We start from the raw sequence: 17,094 nt of genomic DNA, 5'->3' as shown, positions 1-17,094 counted from the left end.
AGAAGTGAGCTATGAATTTTTGCATTCTTCCCATCACCAGGATGTACTTTTGTCAACCTCACCTCCAACTACACCCCAGTACTTTATAACATTTTTTTAGGCCTAGGAACCCATTTTATGCATGGCTTTGTCCTTACAACAGCCAGCATCATGCCTGGCATGTTGATGGTATAACTGCTGCACAGAGATGCCTCCTGCCTCCTTTTCCATCTAACTCTTGACCCAGCTTCTGAGAAAATACTGCAGTGGAAAGATGGTAGGCATACCCAAAATGGGTTTGCCATCAACAGATGCCATGTACACCACACATCACCTCCAAAATGCCTCGCAAAGAAAAAAAAATTACTGAAAAGAAGATAAACCCATATAGAATGTGCTGAAACTTATTTCTGTCCATTTGAGTAATTTTGTTCAGGGAGAATCGAAGCAGAGGGTTAAAATTAAAAAAGAAATAGATTAAAACACTAGTTAATGAATGTCTTGGAGATTGCTGTGCAAGTATTTAGTATGTTTAACTAAGACAAGCTTGCTGAGCAACATTTTAACATATGCAGTATTTTTAACTTTCTCAAGGCTACTGTTTCAAACCAGAGTGCCTTCAAAGAAATTTTAAATCAGATTTCACCTCTGGTCACATTCCTACACACTTACTCTTTCTAGTAGTTCCACAGCCTTAATCCTCCTGAAATTTTAGATCATAATTTCAAGAGTTATTAGGTTGGAAAACAGCTTCTGGGCAAATGATGTTATTCAAAAAACTTTTTATACCAGAAATAATAGTTGGATTATTTCTGCCTCATAGATAGTCTTGAGGTCTGATTTTTAACGTTATTTGGGTTTTCGGACATGAGTTTTTCCTACTTTTAAATAACAGTACTCTTAAAAACAAAAGGGAGAAGTGAGGGGAAAAATAAAGATAATAAAACCAGTAGTTTGTTAAATAAACACAAAGTTTAAAATTAGCTTTGACATTCCTTTCTTGTTTAGTTTATTCTTCTCTATCCCAATGGCATTGCATAAATACTTTAATATTTGCTATTTAAGGGTCTAGCACCATCTTAGGTTCTACTAAGTCTCAATAAGTATTACTCCTTTCTAAAATTCCTCGTCTTAATTTATACATTCTTTTAAAAACATATTATTTACTGTTGAAAAGGTATTCCTAAAATTAAGGCATTTGTTTATGTCTTTTAATATCAGTAGACATAAAGTTTAAAAATAGAATGAAGGATCACACACCAAAATTCATGTATCTATCTCAGGTGTGTCAGACAGTGGAAGAACACAGAACTCATTCTGTGAAAGAATTTTTTTAATCCAAAAAAGAATGAGTTCATTTGAACAATCTATTAAAATAAAGTAAAAAAATATTTGATAAACTGCTTCATCTTCTAGACCATTTTGTGGTAATAATCACTTTTCAGACGGAAGGGTTTGGTTATAAAAATGAGAAAAGAGGGAGAAATGTGGAGAACTTTGTAAAAATCCAACTGCATAGTTGGATTTACGTAGTTATATCCATGGATTCGTGGATGTGAATTCTGCTCACGGCAGTGAGGTACCTGCTTCGTTTTTTAAAAAGGGACTATGGAGACGCCAGCTGAGTGGTGGAAGAATTTAATGATGGTTTTCAAAAGGTGAATCTCTTAATAATGAACGATATCTTTTGTCCATTATACACAAGCCAGAACTTATTTTCACAGTATTCTAAAAACCTTAGTTCTCAGTGACAGTGGAACCAAGTGGGAGTTCAAAGAAAGGCCAAAGTTGGCCTAACATGGAGAGTTATTCAATGACCTGACACAGATCAGCTCTGAAGCAGTGCACCCTAACCCTACCACTGAGATTTTCTGAATACATCCTAGATAAACTTTTTGGCAATATTATAGTGTATTATCCTAGCCGCATAGACTTTAATGTACCGAAAATTCTGAAAAACAGGAGTTTCCGTCGTTACACAGCGGAAATGAATCCGACTAGGAACCATGAGGTTGTGGGTTCGATCCCTGGCCTCGCTCAGTGGGTTAAGGATCTGGCATCGCCATGAGCTCTAGTGTATGTCACAGAGGTGGCTCGGATCTGGCATTGCTGTGGCTGTGGCTTAGGCTGGCAGCTATAGCTCTGATTAGATCCCTAGGCTGGAAACCTCCATATGCCATGGGTGCAGCCCTAAAAAGACAAAAGACAAAAAAAAAAAAATAAAAAAAAGAAAGAAAATTCTGAAAAACATTTTGGTCCTTTTCAACTTTTCTCTAAAAAAATTAGAATAAAGAATTGAGATATGTTTACATAGCAATCTATGTATCTAGAAATTCTACCATTAGAAAACATTGCATGGATTACTCATGCAATCTCCATCAAAATTCCAATGGCATTTTTACACAGAAATAGAAAAAAAATCCTAAAATTTGCGTGGAACCACAAAAGAACTCAAATAGCCAAAGCAATCATAAGAAAGAAGAACAAAGTTTCAAATGAGTGTAGTACTACAAACCTGTAATAATCAAAACAGTATGGTACTGTTATAAAATAGACACAGAGACCAATGTAAGAGATTGGAGAGCTCAGAAATAAACATTTACATGTAAGTTCAACTAACATTTGACAACGGAGCCAAGAATACTCAATGAGGAAAGGACAGTCTCTTTCATGAATGATGTTAGGAAAACTGGATAACCACATGCAGAAAAAATGAAATTAAACCCCTATCTTACACCTTTAACAAAAATTCACTTGAAATGGATTAAAGATTTGAACATAAGACCTGAAACCATAAAACTAGAACAAAACATAGAAGAAAAGCTCCTTAAGGTATAGATTACTACACTGATGCTTATAGTTTAAAAATAGCATATTTTTTCTTAAAATGAAAGTAATATACATTTATTAAAGAAAGGTAGCTAATACATGCAATCTTTAGGTAAAAGGTAAATTTTTTTTTTTTTTTTTTGTCTTTTCTAGGGCTGCTCCCATGGCATATGGAGGTTCCCAGGCTAGGGGTCCAAACAGAGCTGTAGCTGGCAGCCTATGCCAGAGCCACAGCAATGCCAGATCCTTGCCACATCTGCAATCTACACCACAACTCACGGCAATGCCGGATCCTTAACCTACTGAGCAAGGCCAGGGATCGAACCCGCAACCTCATGGCTCCTAGTCGGATTCGTTAACCACCGCGCCATGACAGGAACTCCAAAGGTAAAAAATTTTAAAAATAAGATATAATCCTATAATCTAGCCTTTTAGCGTTTTATTTGACATTTATTTTAGCATAGATCTGTCAGTATGTTTGTGCTATGCATAATACACACCTCTGTGTATGTATGTGTGCATATGTGAATACTCACATAGCCATTCAACAAATATTTCTTGAATATTTATTGGTGACTCAGGTTCTGGTTTCCCATGTTGTTACAGCATTATTTTTACATGAAATTAATATTTCATTATATACAAACACCAGGGTTTTTAATGCAAAACCCATTTCTTACATATTGTTGTTTGAAATTTTGTGTTACTACACACATAACATACATATAATATTATGTAATATTAGGTAACTTCCTAGAAGCACAAGCATTAACATTAGCTGGTTTGTTTTGTTTTGTTTTGTTTTTCCTTTTCTTTTTTAGGCTACACCTGCAGCATCTGAAGTTCCCAGGCTAGGAGTTGAATCAGAGTTGCAGCTGCCAGCCTATGCCACAGCCACAGCAATGCAGTATCCTTGTCACATCTGTGGTCTATGCCACAGCTTGCAGCAACACTGGATTCTTAACCCACTGAGTGAGGCCAGGGATAGAACCTGTGTCCTCGGGGATACTGTGTTGGGTTCTTAACCCACTGAGCCACAAGAGGAACTCCAGCATTAGCAAATATAATGTGCACTGTGTGAAAGGAATCTTTGGTGCAGTAATACAATTGACAATACTAGCTTAGGTAAACTAAAGGCCGCATCTCATTGCCATCTCTTCAGCATTGGTTATTGTGGCACTTTTATTTTATTTTATTTTTTGCTTTTTAGGGCCACACCTACCTGTGGCATACAGAAGTTCCAGGCTAGGGGTCGAATCATAGCCACAGCTGCCGGCCTATGCCTCAGCAACATGGGATCCAAGCCACATCTGCGACCTACTCCACAGCTCTAGGCAATGCCAATCCCTGACCCACTGAGCGAGGCCAGAGATTGAACTCGCATCCTCATGGATACTAGCCAGATTCATTTCCGCTACACCACAAAGATAACTCCTATGGTGGCATTTTTAATTTTTGTCAATTTGCTAAATGAACAAGGCTCTCATGATTAATTTGCATGTCTTGAATTATTATAAAGATCAAACATTTTATAACTTTAGTTCCCATCTGATTTCTTCCTATTTACAGAATACTCAAATTATTTCAATACTTTTCCCTTAATTTATAAGTAGTAGCTTAAATTATATTTTAATTAAATACAGAAAACATATAAAATGCCAATAGTCAAAAAGCTTTAAAGAAAATGGCAATTTATATCATTAAACCCAATATATTGTAAATATATTTCTCAGCTCATTTGTTTGTCAGTCCTATCATTTAAGATGCAAAGAAGCTTTTACATTTATGTAATCAAACCTAGAAAGTTTTTCTTTTGTGATTTCTGCCTTTGGTGTAACACATAAAAGTAACATCCAACTCTCCCCCACTTATATAAATACTAACCGATACCCTCTCTCTTTTTTTTTTTTTTTTTTGCTATTTCTTGGGCCGCTCCCGCGGCATATGGAAGTTCCCAGGCTAGGGGTCGAATCGGAGCTGTAGCCACCGGCCTACGCCAGAGCCACAGCAACGTGGGATCCAAGCCGTGTCTGCAACCTACACCACAGCTCACGGCAACGCCGGATCGTTAACCCACTGAGCAAGGGCAGGGACCAAACCCGCAACCTCATGGTTCCTAGTCGGATTCGTTAACCACTGCGCCACGACGGGAACCCCCTCCGTCTCTTAATACTCTTATAGTTTCTTTTATTAAGAGCTTGGGCTTATCAGACACAATTTAGAATAGATTTATAAGGAGATCCTGCTGAATAGCATTGAGAACTTTGTCTAGATACTCATGTTGCAACAGAAGAAAGGGTGGGGGAAAAATGTAATTGTAATGTATACATGTAAAGATAACCTGACCCCCTTGCTGTACAGTGGGAAAATAAAAAAAATTATTTAAAAAAAGAAAAGAATTTGAGACTTTAATGCTCCTAGAGTTTATATCAGCAATGGTATAAAAATTTAACTTTTTTCTAAATACTTAGGAAACTGTCCATTCCTTTCATACAGATCTGAAGTGCCTAAAATGACACTGTATCAAAAAGCTTTACCATGTTAAGAGGGAATGAAATTTTCTAATTACAAATCCAACATCATGTTTATATTATGTCACTTCATATCATATTATTTTATAAAACACTAACTATTCACTGTAAAATATATGTTGTTTTTAAAATTCTCTAAACAATGCATAGATACATGAATCATCTAAGAAAATTAAAAATTATGGTTCCTAATTACCTTAAAAATTAGGAAACATTTATTACCTTTTATAAAGAATCTCAGCAGTTCAACTAAACTAATTTATGCAAAATGTATTTTCATTTACAGAATGTGGCCATGGGTAAGACTTCTTCCATTGAGAAAATGTATAACCTAATTATGCAAAAAGTTCCACGGAGACAGCTTAGGTTCAAGGTTTTTTCTCAAAATCAATTGTTATCGTTCCAGCAGCTTCTGAGTTGTTTAGTATTCTATAATCTAGACACAAAAATAAGCAATTGCTTGCTCCCATACATTATTTAAAGCCTTTTGGTCAACAGTTTATGCATTATTTTATTTGGAAGGAAAAACCTTAATTATAAACAACTGCTGAATAAGAGAACAATGTTCAAGCAGTTATTATCAAAGTAATAAAACATACCATGTGACTTTTAAAAAGTAATAAAACTCTAATTTTTCTATGATTTTGAATGACTCTCATTATTCCTTATCAATCAAGAAATAAGAGCCATAGCCAAAGAATTCTACATAGACCATTATTTTCTGCCAAGCTAGTGTTGTAGGCCTGCTTCACATGGATCAGCATCGGCTACTCACGCAGCAATATCTCCTTCCAAGACCAGTACCATGAAGCATCTCTACAGTGACTGCATTATGTTACTTAAGCTGATGTACATTTTGAAATGAACTCTGCAATTCAAATTGTGCTAATAAAATTCTCCCTGTGCATTATATGTACATACACTTGAAACGCCCAGAAAATAAGCTCAGTAGCTATGCTAAACTATTCAGATGGAGATTAGATATTTGTAGGTAGAACATAAAGACAATCAAGCATAATCAGGCATTTAAACAAATAGTTTTGAGTTGAGGAGAAATTATGAGGATAGTGCTATTAGATTTAAACATGTATAGTGTTTTTACTTGTAAGGTTAATCTGAGAAAACTAAGCTGAAAGTATATCAAGAAAAAGGCATCTAATTCAAGAGATTGAGGTGCAACAATAAAAGATGCTCTACAATGATATATAAGTGAAAAATATTGAGATACAGAAATTTTATACTCTTCAGGAAATACCTATATAATGAGCAATTAATTTAGAAATGAGAGATTCAAATCAAAGACTGTACCTTTCAGGAATCGATTCTACCATACGTTGGCAAAGAACTGTGGATTAAGTTATAGAGCATGGACGGTTAATGCACAGGTAAGTAGCATCACAGGCCCTTTATTTTGTATTATTGTGAATACCACTCCTTTTTTAAAAATAATAACCAGGGTTTTGATTTCAGAGAGTCATTGGATTTTGCCATGGCCTTTCAGTCTTGTTAATTATTATGTGTTCAGAGTAATGCACATTTTTATCCACAGGTGGCAGACCTTTTTTATATCAACTTCAATCATATTCAGTATTTTTTTTTTTGGTGTTTTTTTTTTTTCCTTAAACTGCCACCCACATTAAAATGTAAGAGTGTGCTGCTCAGAGTTCTCATTAATGTTGCACAATTTAGATGATAGATTTGTCAACAAAGTGGCTCATTCTCAAAGGCCACTGAACCCTGTTGGGATAAATGCCTTAAAAATTGTATATTGCAGAGTAATCTTTAATTATAAAGAACTCACTTGACAATTTACAATATATTGGGATTATTCTTCTTTTTCAAGCAGCAAAGAATTTTACTTTCTAGATAAGGGTGACTGAGGGAAAAAAAAAGTGATTGGATTTGATAAATAGTTAAAGCAAAGAGCTTGCTTATTTGCAAGTAGAAGAGAGAGGTGACCAAAGGCGTGCACAAATAACAACCACTTAGGATCACAAATTATTAACTGGCTAAATGGTTAAAGCAAGTAACTATAAATGCAGTGACATTTTAAAAGAATGTTAACACAGAAAGAGATAAGCAAAACAAAAATAACTGCCCCCAATGGTATAACTAGCCACTATCCTCAATTTACCTCTGTAAAATCTTGGATTTACAAATCTATGTTAAGCGCTTGCTTTTGTTGTGTTTTTTGTTTTTTGGTTTTTTTTGCCAAAGCAGTATAAAATCGGATATTCACCTAAGCATTTTTGTGGGTATTGTTGATATATGCAAAGGATGCTTTAAAATCGCAATGCATTTCAATACCTACATAAATAATATATTTATAATTTTATAGTTCTCAAAACATTTTACTTCTATTCAATCTAACGGCAATGCCTGATGCCCTTTCTTATATTTCTTGGAAAAAGAACACTGGAAAGAATAAATGCTTATTTTACTATCCTGTTGTTCTTCATTTCCAATGTGGGGAATTCTTTATAAGCATCTTAAAATATTTTACTTAATTTTGAAAGAGGTACCAGCTTAATTTACACTATTTGGCAATCATCAAATAGTTCTCCTTCCTGAAACATAATACACTATTGAAGAAATGAATAAAACCTAGCATAAGTATTTGCTGTAGTTCTTTAACACTTACTTTGAATATATGTTCATGATACCATACATAGAGTGAAGCAAATGGTAAGAATGCACACACTGACATGACCACCAGCAAGTCATGAGTGACACTCTCCCTTCGGCCAGAAGAGCTTCCCTGACCCAAATTCTCCCTCCTTTGGCTCAGCCTCTTTCCTTATTCTTAACTATCAGCATTCTCTGACTCTTAGTGTTTCCCTGCTTTTCTTTATGGTGTCACCACCTATAATGCATCTCTGAAAAACAATTGTTTGCCTGGAATAATCCTGTATGTATTCTTATGTCTTCGCTTTCCTTCACTTAATGTTAATTAGATCACTTCCATTTTCACTGCTTCCTATATATTTGTATGAGTATTCTACAACTGTCCATCCTGTTGATGACAACTGAATTATTTCCAAATTTTGGCAAATACGAACATTTCTTCTGCAAACATTCTTGTACATTTCTCCCGATACACAAATGCATCTATTTCTCTGGGACAGATATATATATTATGATTGCTATGCTTAAGCAGAGGTCTATGAATTCTACCTGTAGCAGATCCAAAAGTAGTTGTTACACTTTATATTCTGACCAGCACTGTATGTGTGCTGCCATTGTTCTGCCTCCTTGCCAATGCTTTGGCCTGCTAGTCATTTCAGTTTACATGATATATGGGAAATCTCTGTACCTTCTGCTCACACAGCTGTGGACCTAAAACAGCTCTGAAAAAATAAAGTCTATTTTTAAAAAATAATGCTGAATGGGTATGATTTTCAATCTAAGGAATCCGTCTCTATTCTCAGGTCATAAAGTTATTTTCTTAGATTTTCCTATAGGACAATCTCTTATGTGAGATTCTCTTAGTGTTTGGCCAACTGAATTTGATGTGTAGTGTGAGGTAGGGATCCAGTTTCACTGCTTCCATAATTATTAATTTTCCCAATAGCTTGTATTCTTTCTATACTGCTTTAAAGTACCGCCCCCATTTTATAAAATGTCCATATATGCAAGTCATTTCTGAGCTCTCTAGTCTTTCTCCTTTATCTATCTCTGTGAACAGTGCCATACGTACTGAATTAACAGATTTATAATATCTAAAGGACAAATAATTCTACCTATTCTCCCGTTTTCATGTGTCTTGACTAGTCTTATCTTTTGCATTTTAGGTCAACTTGTCACATTACACACACACACACACCCACACACCCAGACACACACCACAAACTAACCAAACAAATAACAAAGAAACAAAAGACAAAACAACCAGTTGGTATTTTGATTGTGATTACACTGTACTTATAACTCTACTTGGGAATAAGGGACAGCTCTACAATATTGGATCTTTCAATACATGAACATGTATTATTTATATTACCATTTTTTTCAGCCTTAAAAATACTCCTTAAAATTTCACAATTCTTTCCCCATAAAGATACTACATACCTCTTATTAGTGAATACCAGGTAAAAAGTGATGCTGATATACAGGAGTACAGTTGATTTGTGTATATTGCATTCTACGCATCAACGTTGTTAAATGCTTGTATTAATTCATATCTGCCAATAATAGTTTCTTTTTCAATCCTAATAATTTTATTTATCTTGCTTTATTGTATTGGCTAGGATCTCCAGAAAAAAAAAAATGCTAAATAACAGGGTGATAGCAAATACCCTAATGTTGTTCTTGATTGCAGAGGAAAGCTTTCAACAGGTTACTATTTTATTTTATGTTTGCTATAGGTATTTCATGTCACAGTAAGGAAGTTCTGACTTTAGTTTTCTAAGAACTTTTAAAAAATAAGGAATAGATGACACATTTTATTAAATGCTTTTTCTGCATTAGTTGAAATAATCATGTGATACTTTCTTTTAATCTGTATTACATTGGCTGGTTTTTTTACATGTTAGCAAACTTTGCTTTGCTGGAGTAAATAAACTTGCTCATGATTAATGATTCTTTTTATATATCGCTGAAACTGGTTTGCTAACATTTGGTTGACAGTTTTTCCATCTATATTCATGAAAGGAACTTGCCTGCAAATGTCCTTTTTCATACTATTCTTGCCAAGTTTGGTATCAAGATTATATGATCCTTATAAAATAAGTGGGAGATCATTACCTCATCTATTTTTTGGGGAAAAAAAACTTATATAGGATTAGACTTATTTCTTCCTTAAATTTGCCTGTGAAGCCATCTGGGTCTGGAATTTTTTTGCAGGAAAATTTTTGACTATTGAATTATATTTCCTTAATGTTTATAAAAATATTCAGGTACTCTATTTCTTTTTTGAGTAAATATTGCTTAGCTATACTTTTCTAGGAATTTGGTCATTCATAAAACTCGTGTTTTCCAATGTAGACTTGATAGCGTAAAGTTCGTGATATTTATTATCGGCTGTTCAACAATGTCTGCACATCTGTTGTGATGTCACCTTTGTCATTTCTGTTATGGGTCATCTGCCTCTTGTTGCTTGCTCAGTCTCATCAGAGATTTAGAAAATTTACTCATCTTTTGCAACAATCAATTTTTGGCTTCCTTACTTCTCTTCTTTATGGTTTATTTCTCACTTTATTTAAATAGCTTTTTATTCATTTCTTCCTTTTATTACTTTGGGTTTGTCTTGTTATTGTTGTAATAAATACTTGGCTTATTATTTGTCATTCTTTCTATTTTTTTTTCTAAGACATTTATCATTTATTTAAGGTAAAAATTTCCCAGTAAATACTTCTTATAGGAAATCTGCAGTTGCTACATGTGAGATGTTCATTTTTAATTAGTCTAAAATATTTATAATTTCTATTGTGATTTCTCTTTAATCTTGAAGCTTTTCTAGCTACATTTTTGTTATTCATCTGCAGCTTAATTTCACTGGTATAATTCCAGTTCTCTGAAAACAGTTGAGGCATAATTTATAACTCAGCATACGGTCTATTTTTGTAACTGTTCCATGTGTTCTTCAAAAAAATGTGAATTTTGCAGCTGTATACAAGTGTCTATATAAGTCTATGGAGATCCAGTTTCTTAATCTTATCTTTCAACTTTATTCCCTCACTGATTTTTTGCTCATTTTATTTCATCAATTACTAAAGGAAGTGAGTTAATATCTACTGCCGTTGTAGATTTGTTTATTTCTCCTTGCCATTCTGTCAAATTTTCCTTAATCTATTTTAAGGTTACGTCATTAGGAGCACCTTCCTATTGCATTGAAACTTCAATCATTTATAAAATAACTCTTTCTAATAATGGTTTGGGTTTAAAGTCTATTTTGTTTAATTAGAGTAGTTACACCAGCATTCATGTGGTATATGTATGATATAATTTATCCAACTCTTTTCCGTTATTATTTATGTTTTACACAAGAGGATTCCTATCAGTGGTTAAGGAATGCCAACAGCAGACAGTCGCTAAGTGGTACAATCAGGAACTGAGCCCAGACAGTATGTTTCTAAAGTTCATGGCTCTCAACATACTGCTTCTCTTACAAGTTCCAAAGAGTGAAGTCAGCTTAGGTTGGAGGTGGTGGTGGAAACTACTCTCATTCTAATTTCTGCAAAGAATTTATCACAGGTTGCTATCTAATTGTGATTTTTCACGTAGCTTTGAGTTAAATTCTCACTCTAATATTCTATGGCAGTATAATACTTTTTAAAATCCTTAAAAAAAAACATTGTTAATCCAGAACTGCAGCACTCAACCTCTTTCTCTTATACACAAGAAAAAAAAAGTCTTTAAAGTTTTGCTCTTTGCTTCTTCCATTGGCATGACTATTAGCAACCTTCACTTGCTTGTCAAATGCCACTGAACACTATCTCAATCTGCCCTAACCTAAAAGAGATAGCCAGGCTGCAATATGATCGATATTTCTAAGTGACTGTATGGCTCTACTGAGAAGTAAAGCTTCTGCAACCTGAATGTATATTTGTATGTGTGTATACACACAAATTTAGAGATACACTATATCTTTAGTGAAGATTTTGGCTTGTTACAGTTAACACTGCATTATACATAATTTTATATGTCTTTAAAAATTCATTAGAAATATTTTATTGACTATAATATGAATGTATTCAGATTTATCCAACTATTGCTCTATTGCTGGACAATTTAATCAATTTCAAATTACTACCATTATAAATATATGGAAATGATCATATTTATATAAATTTTGTCTCCTTTAATTATTTCATTAAGTTAGGTTCTTGGAAGGGAAACTGCCAGATACTGTCAGTTGGGCCCTAATATCTAGTTTCTTCTTTTCCATGGTAATAACTCCCCCAAACTTATCTTCCAGAACAAAAGCTACATCTTCCAAGCTGTTTTTAAGTGTAGCGTGGTCATGGACAATGTTTTAGCCATTGGAATATAAGTGGAAGAGGTATGGACACTTTTCAAAAGATGTCCTTCAAGGGAGGGAGCATGAATCTTCTACAAATATTTCCTTCCTGTTGCTAGAATATGGATACTGGATCTTCCAAAACACTAGGCAAAAATCACATGTTCAGAGAACCAGAGAAAAGATGAAGGATCTTGGTCCCTAAGGACTGTAAAACCACCTAGCCAGCTCTTAACTGCCTACAAAGACTTCCCATAAGAACATATAAAATTCTATCTTTTTAAAGCAAGTTGGATTCCTTGCAACCAAACCTTTTCAAAACTAATAGAGTTAAAATGTTGCTTTGGAAACATTTAAGGCTCTTAACAGAAATATTCACATCACTTTACGGAAATCTGAACAAATATAACCTTTTCCCACCACTCCTGAAAGCACCCAACTCCTCACATTCTTGTTACAACATCATTACTGAAAACTACTTTTTACTAGCTAGATCTCATAAGTGGAGCATACCTTTACATTTCTTTCACTAACTTCTTGCATTAGAATTGCATTCCTCATTATTTGTTCCTATACCTCATCATCTTTTAAACTAAGATGTTAGTGTTTTTCTTACAACAGATCTTTACATCTGATGTTTGACATATTTATTAGTAGTAGTCCCAGTTTTCTATTTGCCTTTTTAATTTTATTCCTACTTGGATTTTTACTTGTAAAGCTATAAAAGTTTCATATTGGCAATAACTTGTGACTTACTCCAGTTCTGTTATCACTAAAAATCATTATGTACAATGCTTTCTACCACATCACTTGGATTAATTTGTCTGTGAATATATAAAGCCTTATTTTAAAATTTTTTTAGGATTTAAAAACAATTCAGGTTTTAAGGATGATAACAACTACCACTGAATTTAAGGGTTTTCATGAATAAACTTCTATGTTGAAGGTATAGAAATGTAAGTCATATATTTTTAGAGCAGATTATGAATATATAAGTTTTAGTTCACTCTTGAAGAGGACTACTTTTTCACTACTCTTTTTAGGACTACACAAAAAAATAATTCCTTTTCTCTCTTACTGGTAACAAACTTCTGAACAACAGGATCCCTTCTCTCCAACCTTTTCTGCTGTTACCCATGTGATAGTTGGTCAGCCCCAGGACTATAAAAGGATTTTCAACTGTGGTCAAACTTTCAGTTCCTGTTCCCAAGAGTATAACTTTTAAAAGCATTTCATAAGTGCACACACAGATAGATGCCCACAAAGTTTTTCTGCCAGGCAAACTTGGAAAATATCGGTTTGGCCTCAGCAAAATTGTATTTTCATATGTGTTTAGGAAGACATTCCTTGCAATACTTAATAGTATTATGGAGATTTTTGTAAGATGTGTGATCTACCCATTATGACGCCAAATATTTCTTTTGCAGCAAAAACAAAAAAGTAGCAACGAATATTTGAAGAAACTTTTTTCAGTAAAGAAAAAAGCTTTTGCAACTTTAAGAAATGTGTTATCTCATCAAGAAAATGAAAAGAAATGTTGCTTTCATTTGCCAGTTTAGAAACATTACCTTTGTAATGAGTTTGAAAATTATAATTACAAATTCAGTTGTCATCTGAACATAAAAGACTATGTGTTATAGCTTTATATGCACTTGTCATATATTTTATTTATAAATTAAAAATAAGAGAAGGCACATAAACTTCCATTTTGCAGTAATCAATTTTCTCAAAGGTGTGTATTATGTGTTTTATGAATATATATTTTTCCTACCCAGTGCAGTGCCAAAATTCTCTGTTCAGACTTCAGAATCTTGTAAGTAGATTCAAAGAGGACTCGTGTCATCAGCAAGAGGAACACTAAAAAAAATAACAGTAGAGGATTAACAGTGCACTGTTCCTTTTTTAGAAACTACATCAAGATATGACTCTTTGGAAGCCGGAGATGTCTTTGGTTTTCAAAATAAATTTTATACACATGTAAAAATTTATATAGATACATAAACATAATAAAGTTATTATCTATGGAAAAAGAGGCATTAATTTGACACTACAATGCCACCAGAATTAACATAAAAATTATATGCATAAAAGCTATATTATATGCCTATATACACATTTGCGAATCACCTCAGAAGTTGTTCATTTAATTTTGATATAAATATCTTGAATATGTTTTAGGACAGGCAACATAAAGGGAAATTCTTCTTTCTTGGAATGCGTTATGACAGATTTTTCAGGTGTCCTCCTAGGTCCTTTCCTTGATTCTATGCCAATGTATGAGAGGAATGGCCAGTGTAACTGTCCAGCGGGAGTCATTCAGTATCTCTATATTGGCATTCCTTGCTCTCTATCTCTATGACTGCACTGCCCAGCCAAACTTCAAAAATATTTCTCTTGCCTCTTTCTAGAGTGAGCAGGACCCTGGCTTTGTTACCAGCTCCCTAGGCTAGACAAAAATGGCCTCTGGCCATCAGTTGAAATTCCCAAGAACAGACTTTTGAAAGCAGCAAACCAGTGTGCGGTGGCAGTCACAGGCTTGGTGCCAGCTCAGGCTCCTCCCTATCAGTTCAATTTATAGAAAAGTGAGTAATTCTTCAGTGTCATTCTTATTATGCCATTGATGATTCACAGTTTTGATCAAAAGGTTTATGGTATTAGGAGTAGTTTTATTATCATATTGTTATCCATCTGGAGCATGACTGGGGGGGCGGTGGAGGGATTTTACTTCCAATATCAGATCTTTTGTTAATAATCACAGAAATCATCGCACTGACAGAGAAGATTCTACATTATTTCATTAATTCACTAATTACTCCACTGGAAAGTATTTTAAAACTGAGAAAAGTTATTAATAATCTCAAACATCAGAAATAATGCTACTGCAGTAAAATAAAAGTTGTCTACATACAGTCTGTCAATTCTTTTAAAAAACTTGTTTATTTTCATTAAAAAATTTAATTAAAAGGCATCCCAATTTCTACTTTTTTCAGTTAAGTGAAATTGCACATCAGACCAATTATATAGAGACTGCCAAAGTAAAATTTACTTAAAATGAAATGAAATAAATTTGCCATAGCCTATGTGTGGGCAACATGGAAATACACGGGTGGTAATTTTACCCACAAGAGGGAGCCTGTATTTTTATATTTTTGTCACAGAACTTGAAAAACTTGAATTAAAATATGAAATTTGAAAAAATGTTTGTTGATATCATAATCTCAACATCAGGTCAAGTTTAAGATAGTCAGATTTCAGTTGGCATATTTTTCTTCCACCATGACTTACCAGTATGTCAAAAGATTAGAATGATATTTGGAATTCTTAAAAATTTTCCTACCTATATTGCAATTAGGATTTTTTTTTTCAGCTATAATAATGAAGATGTAACTGCCAAAACAGCCTAAGAGAAAATTCCTTTCAGGTGGTAGTAACATTAGTTGGATGAAATTGACTAGAATTACTATGACTGCTCTACATCCAAATTTAGAAGTGAAGCGATATTTCAGTCATCTTATCAGGAGAGATTTATATACAGCAATAATTTTCTATTTATTTATGGAACAGTAAAACCCTATTTTAAAAATTATGGCGGCCATTCTCACAAGGATGACTTAAAACTTACTTAAGAAAGGGTATAACTGATATCAGGATGAACTTTCCTTTCTTAGAGTTGAAAAAGGATCCTTTTATTAAAAAAAAAAATCTAAGCTTTATTACTTCATATCCTGTAATCTCCCTAAATAATATCTTAAATTACTAAGACTCTCTAAATTAAATATGCTCTGGGTTTTGTAACAATAAAATATATTCATCAACTTAAAAATATATAAAATATATTCATCAACCTTACAAAAAATAATTTTGGTAATTCTTATCAACTGAAAACGATCTGTTCTATCACATCCAGAGACACAATAATAATCCAGCTGAAATGTGTTTTGTGATCCATTGTAAAGTTCAGGAAAGATAGATGATAAAAATGTCCCTTTCCCCCATGGCCTCTTCTCAGCAACTTGACAGTATTATAATAACAGGGCCAGGGAGTTGAGGAAAAAGGGGTTAATCACTTCTGCTCTTCCTTCTGGAATTCCAACCTACCCATTAAATCATTGTTTTTTCTTCCAGCAGGGACTGTGAATCTAATGGACCTAAAATCAATACCTTATAAATGACATAAAAAATATATTCATTTTATGGACTAATGCACCCTAGTGTCTGAATCTTATTTACACCCTCTACTTTAAAAAGGAGTAACAGACCCATTTCTGCCAGTGAAAGGTTACTCAGTCACGCTGGTGACATGCTGCAGAATGCACTGTCATACTAGAGTGTAGCATGAGGGAAAGCTTGGTGGCTGCAAATCCACCACTGCAGAAACTTCAAATCTGGTGCAATGCACTGGTTTTAAGGAAACGCAACCAGAAAGGAGCATGCAGGTGGTTTCCAAGAGATTCCCATGTTCTGAGGTGCATTTACAGTGTCTCTTGTTTCATAACTTCCATAAAATTTTCGGTGCATCAAATATTACAATATTGAAAAAACAAACATAACTTCCACTTAACAGTGAATTCTATAATGATTTAGGAAGCCCAATAAAACCCTAAATGCTCACTAGCATACGAAAGAGATACTAGCCAAATAAATGTAGTTGGTGTGAGATCACATTAAACCATTGTCAAAGACGAGCTCTGGGAAGACAGGGCATTTCATCACAGTGAAACAACCAAAAAAGACAAAGTGACTATCTTTTTAATTACATATCAAGAAAATATGCTGATGAGAAAGTTTTATATTTAC

At 33.8% G+C, this 17,094-nt stretch overlaps 1 protein-coding gene across 27 annotated transcripts in view; it reads right to left on the bottom strand.

The window, feature by feature from the left end:
• The window catches only part of SOX5 (SRY-box 5), a 1,006,514-nt gene that overhangs the window by 716,506 nt on the left and 272,914 nt on the right, over window positions 1-17,094 (bottom strand). For 23 of the 27 annotated variants that reach the window (XM_021092938.1, XM_021092936.1, XM_021092946.1 and 20 more), the window contains one exon: window positions 14,069-14,154. The exons of the other annotated variants lie outside the window; for them this stretch is intronic. The gene's annotated coding sequence lies outside the window, so the exon portion shown is untranslated. The remainder of the gene's footprint in view (window positions 1-14,068; window positions 14,155-17,094) is intronic. 27 annotated transcript variants of the gene reach the window in all.

This window comes from Sus scrofa, chromosome 5 (assembly GCF_000003025.6).
Source record: "Sus scrofa isolate TJ Tabasco breed Duroc chromosome 5, Sscrofa11.1, whole genome shotgun sequence".
Classification (NCBI taxonomy): domain Eukaryota; kingdom Metazoa; phylum Chordata; class Mammalia; order Artiodactyla; family Suidae; genus Sus; species Sus scrofa.
Note: the sequence above shows the minus strand (reverse complement) of the source record. Positions and strands in the feature narration are given on the sequence as shown.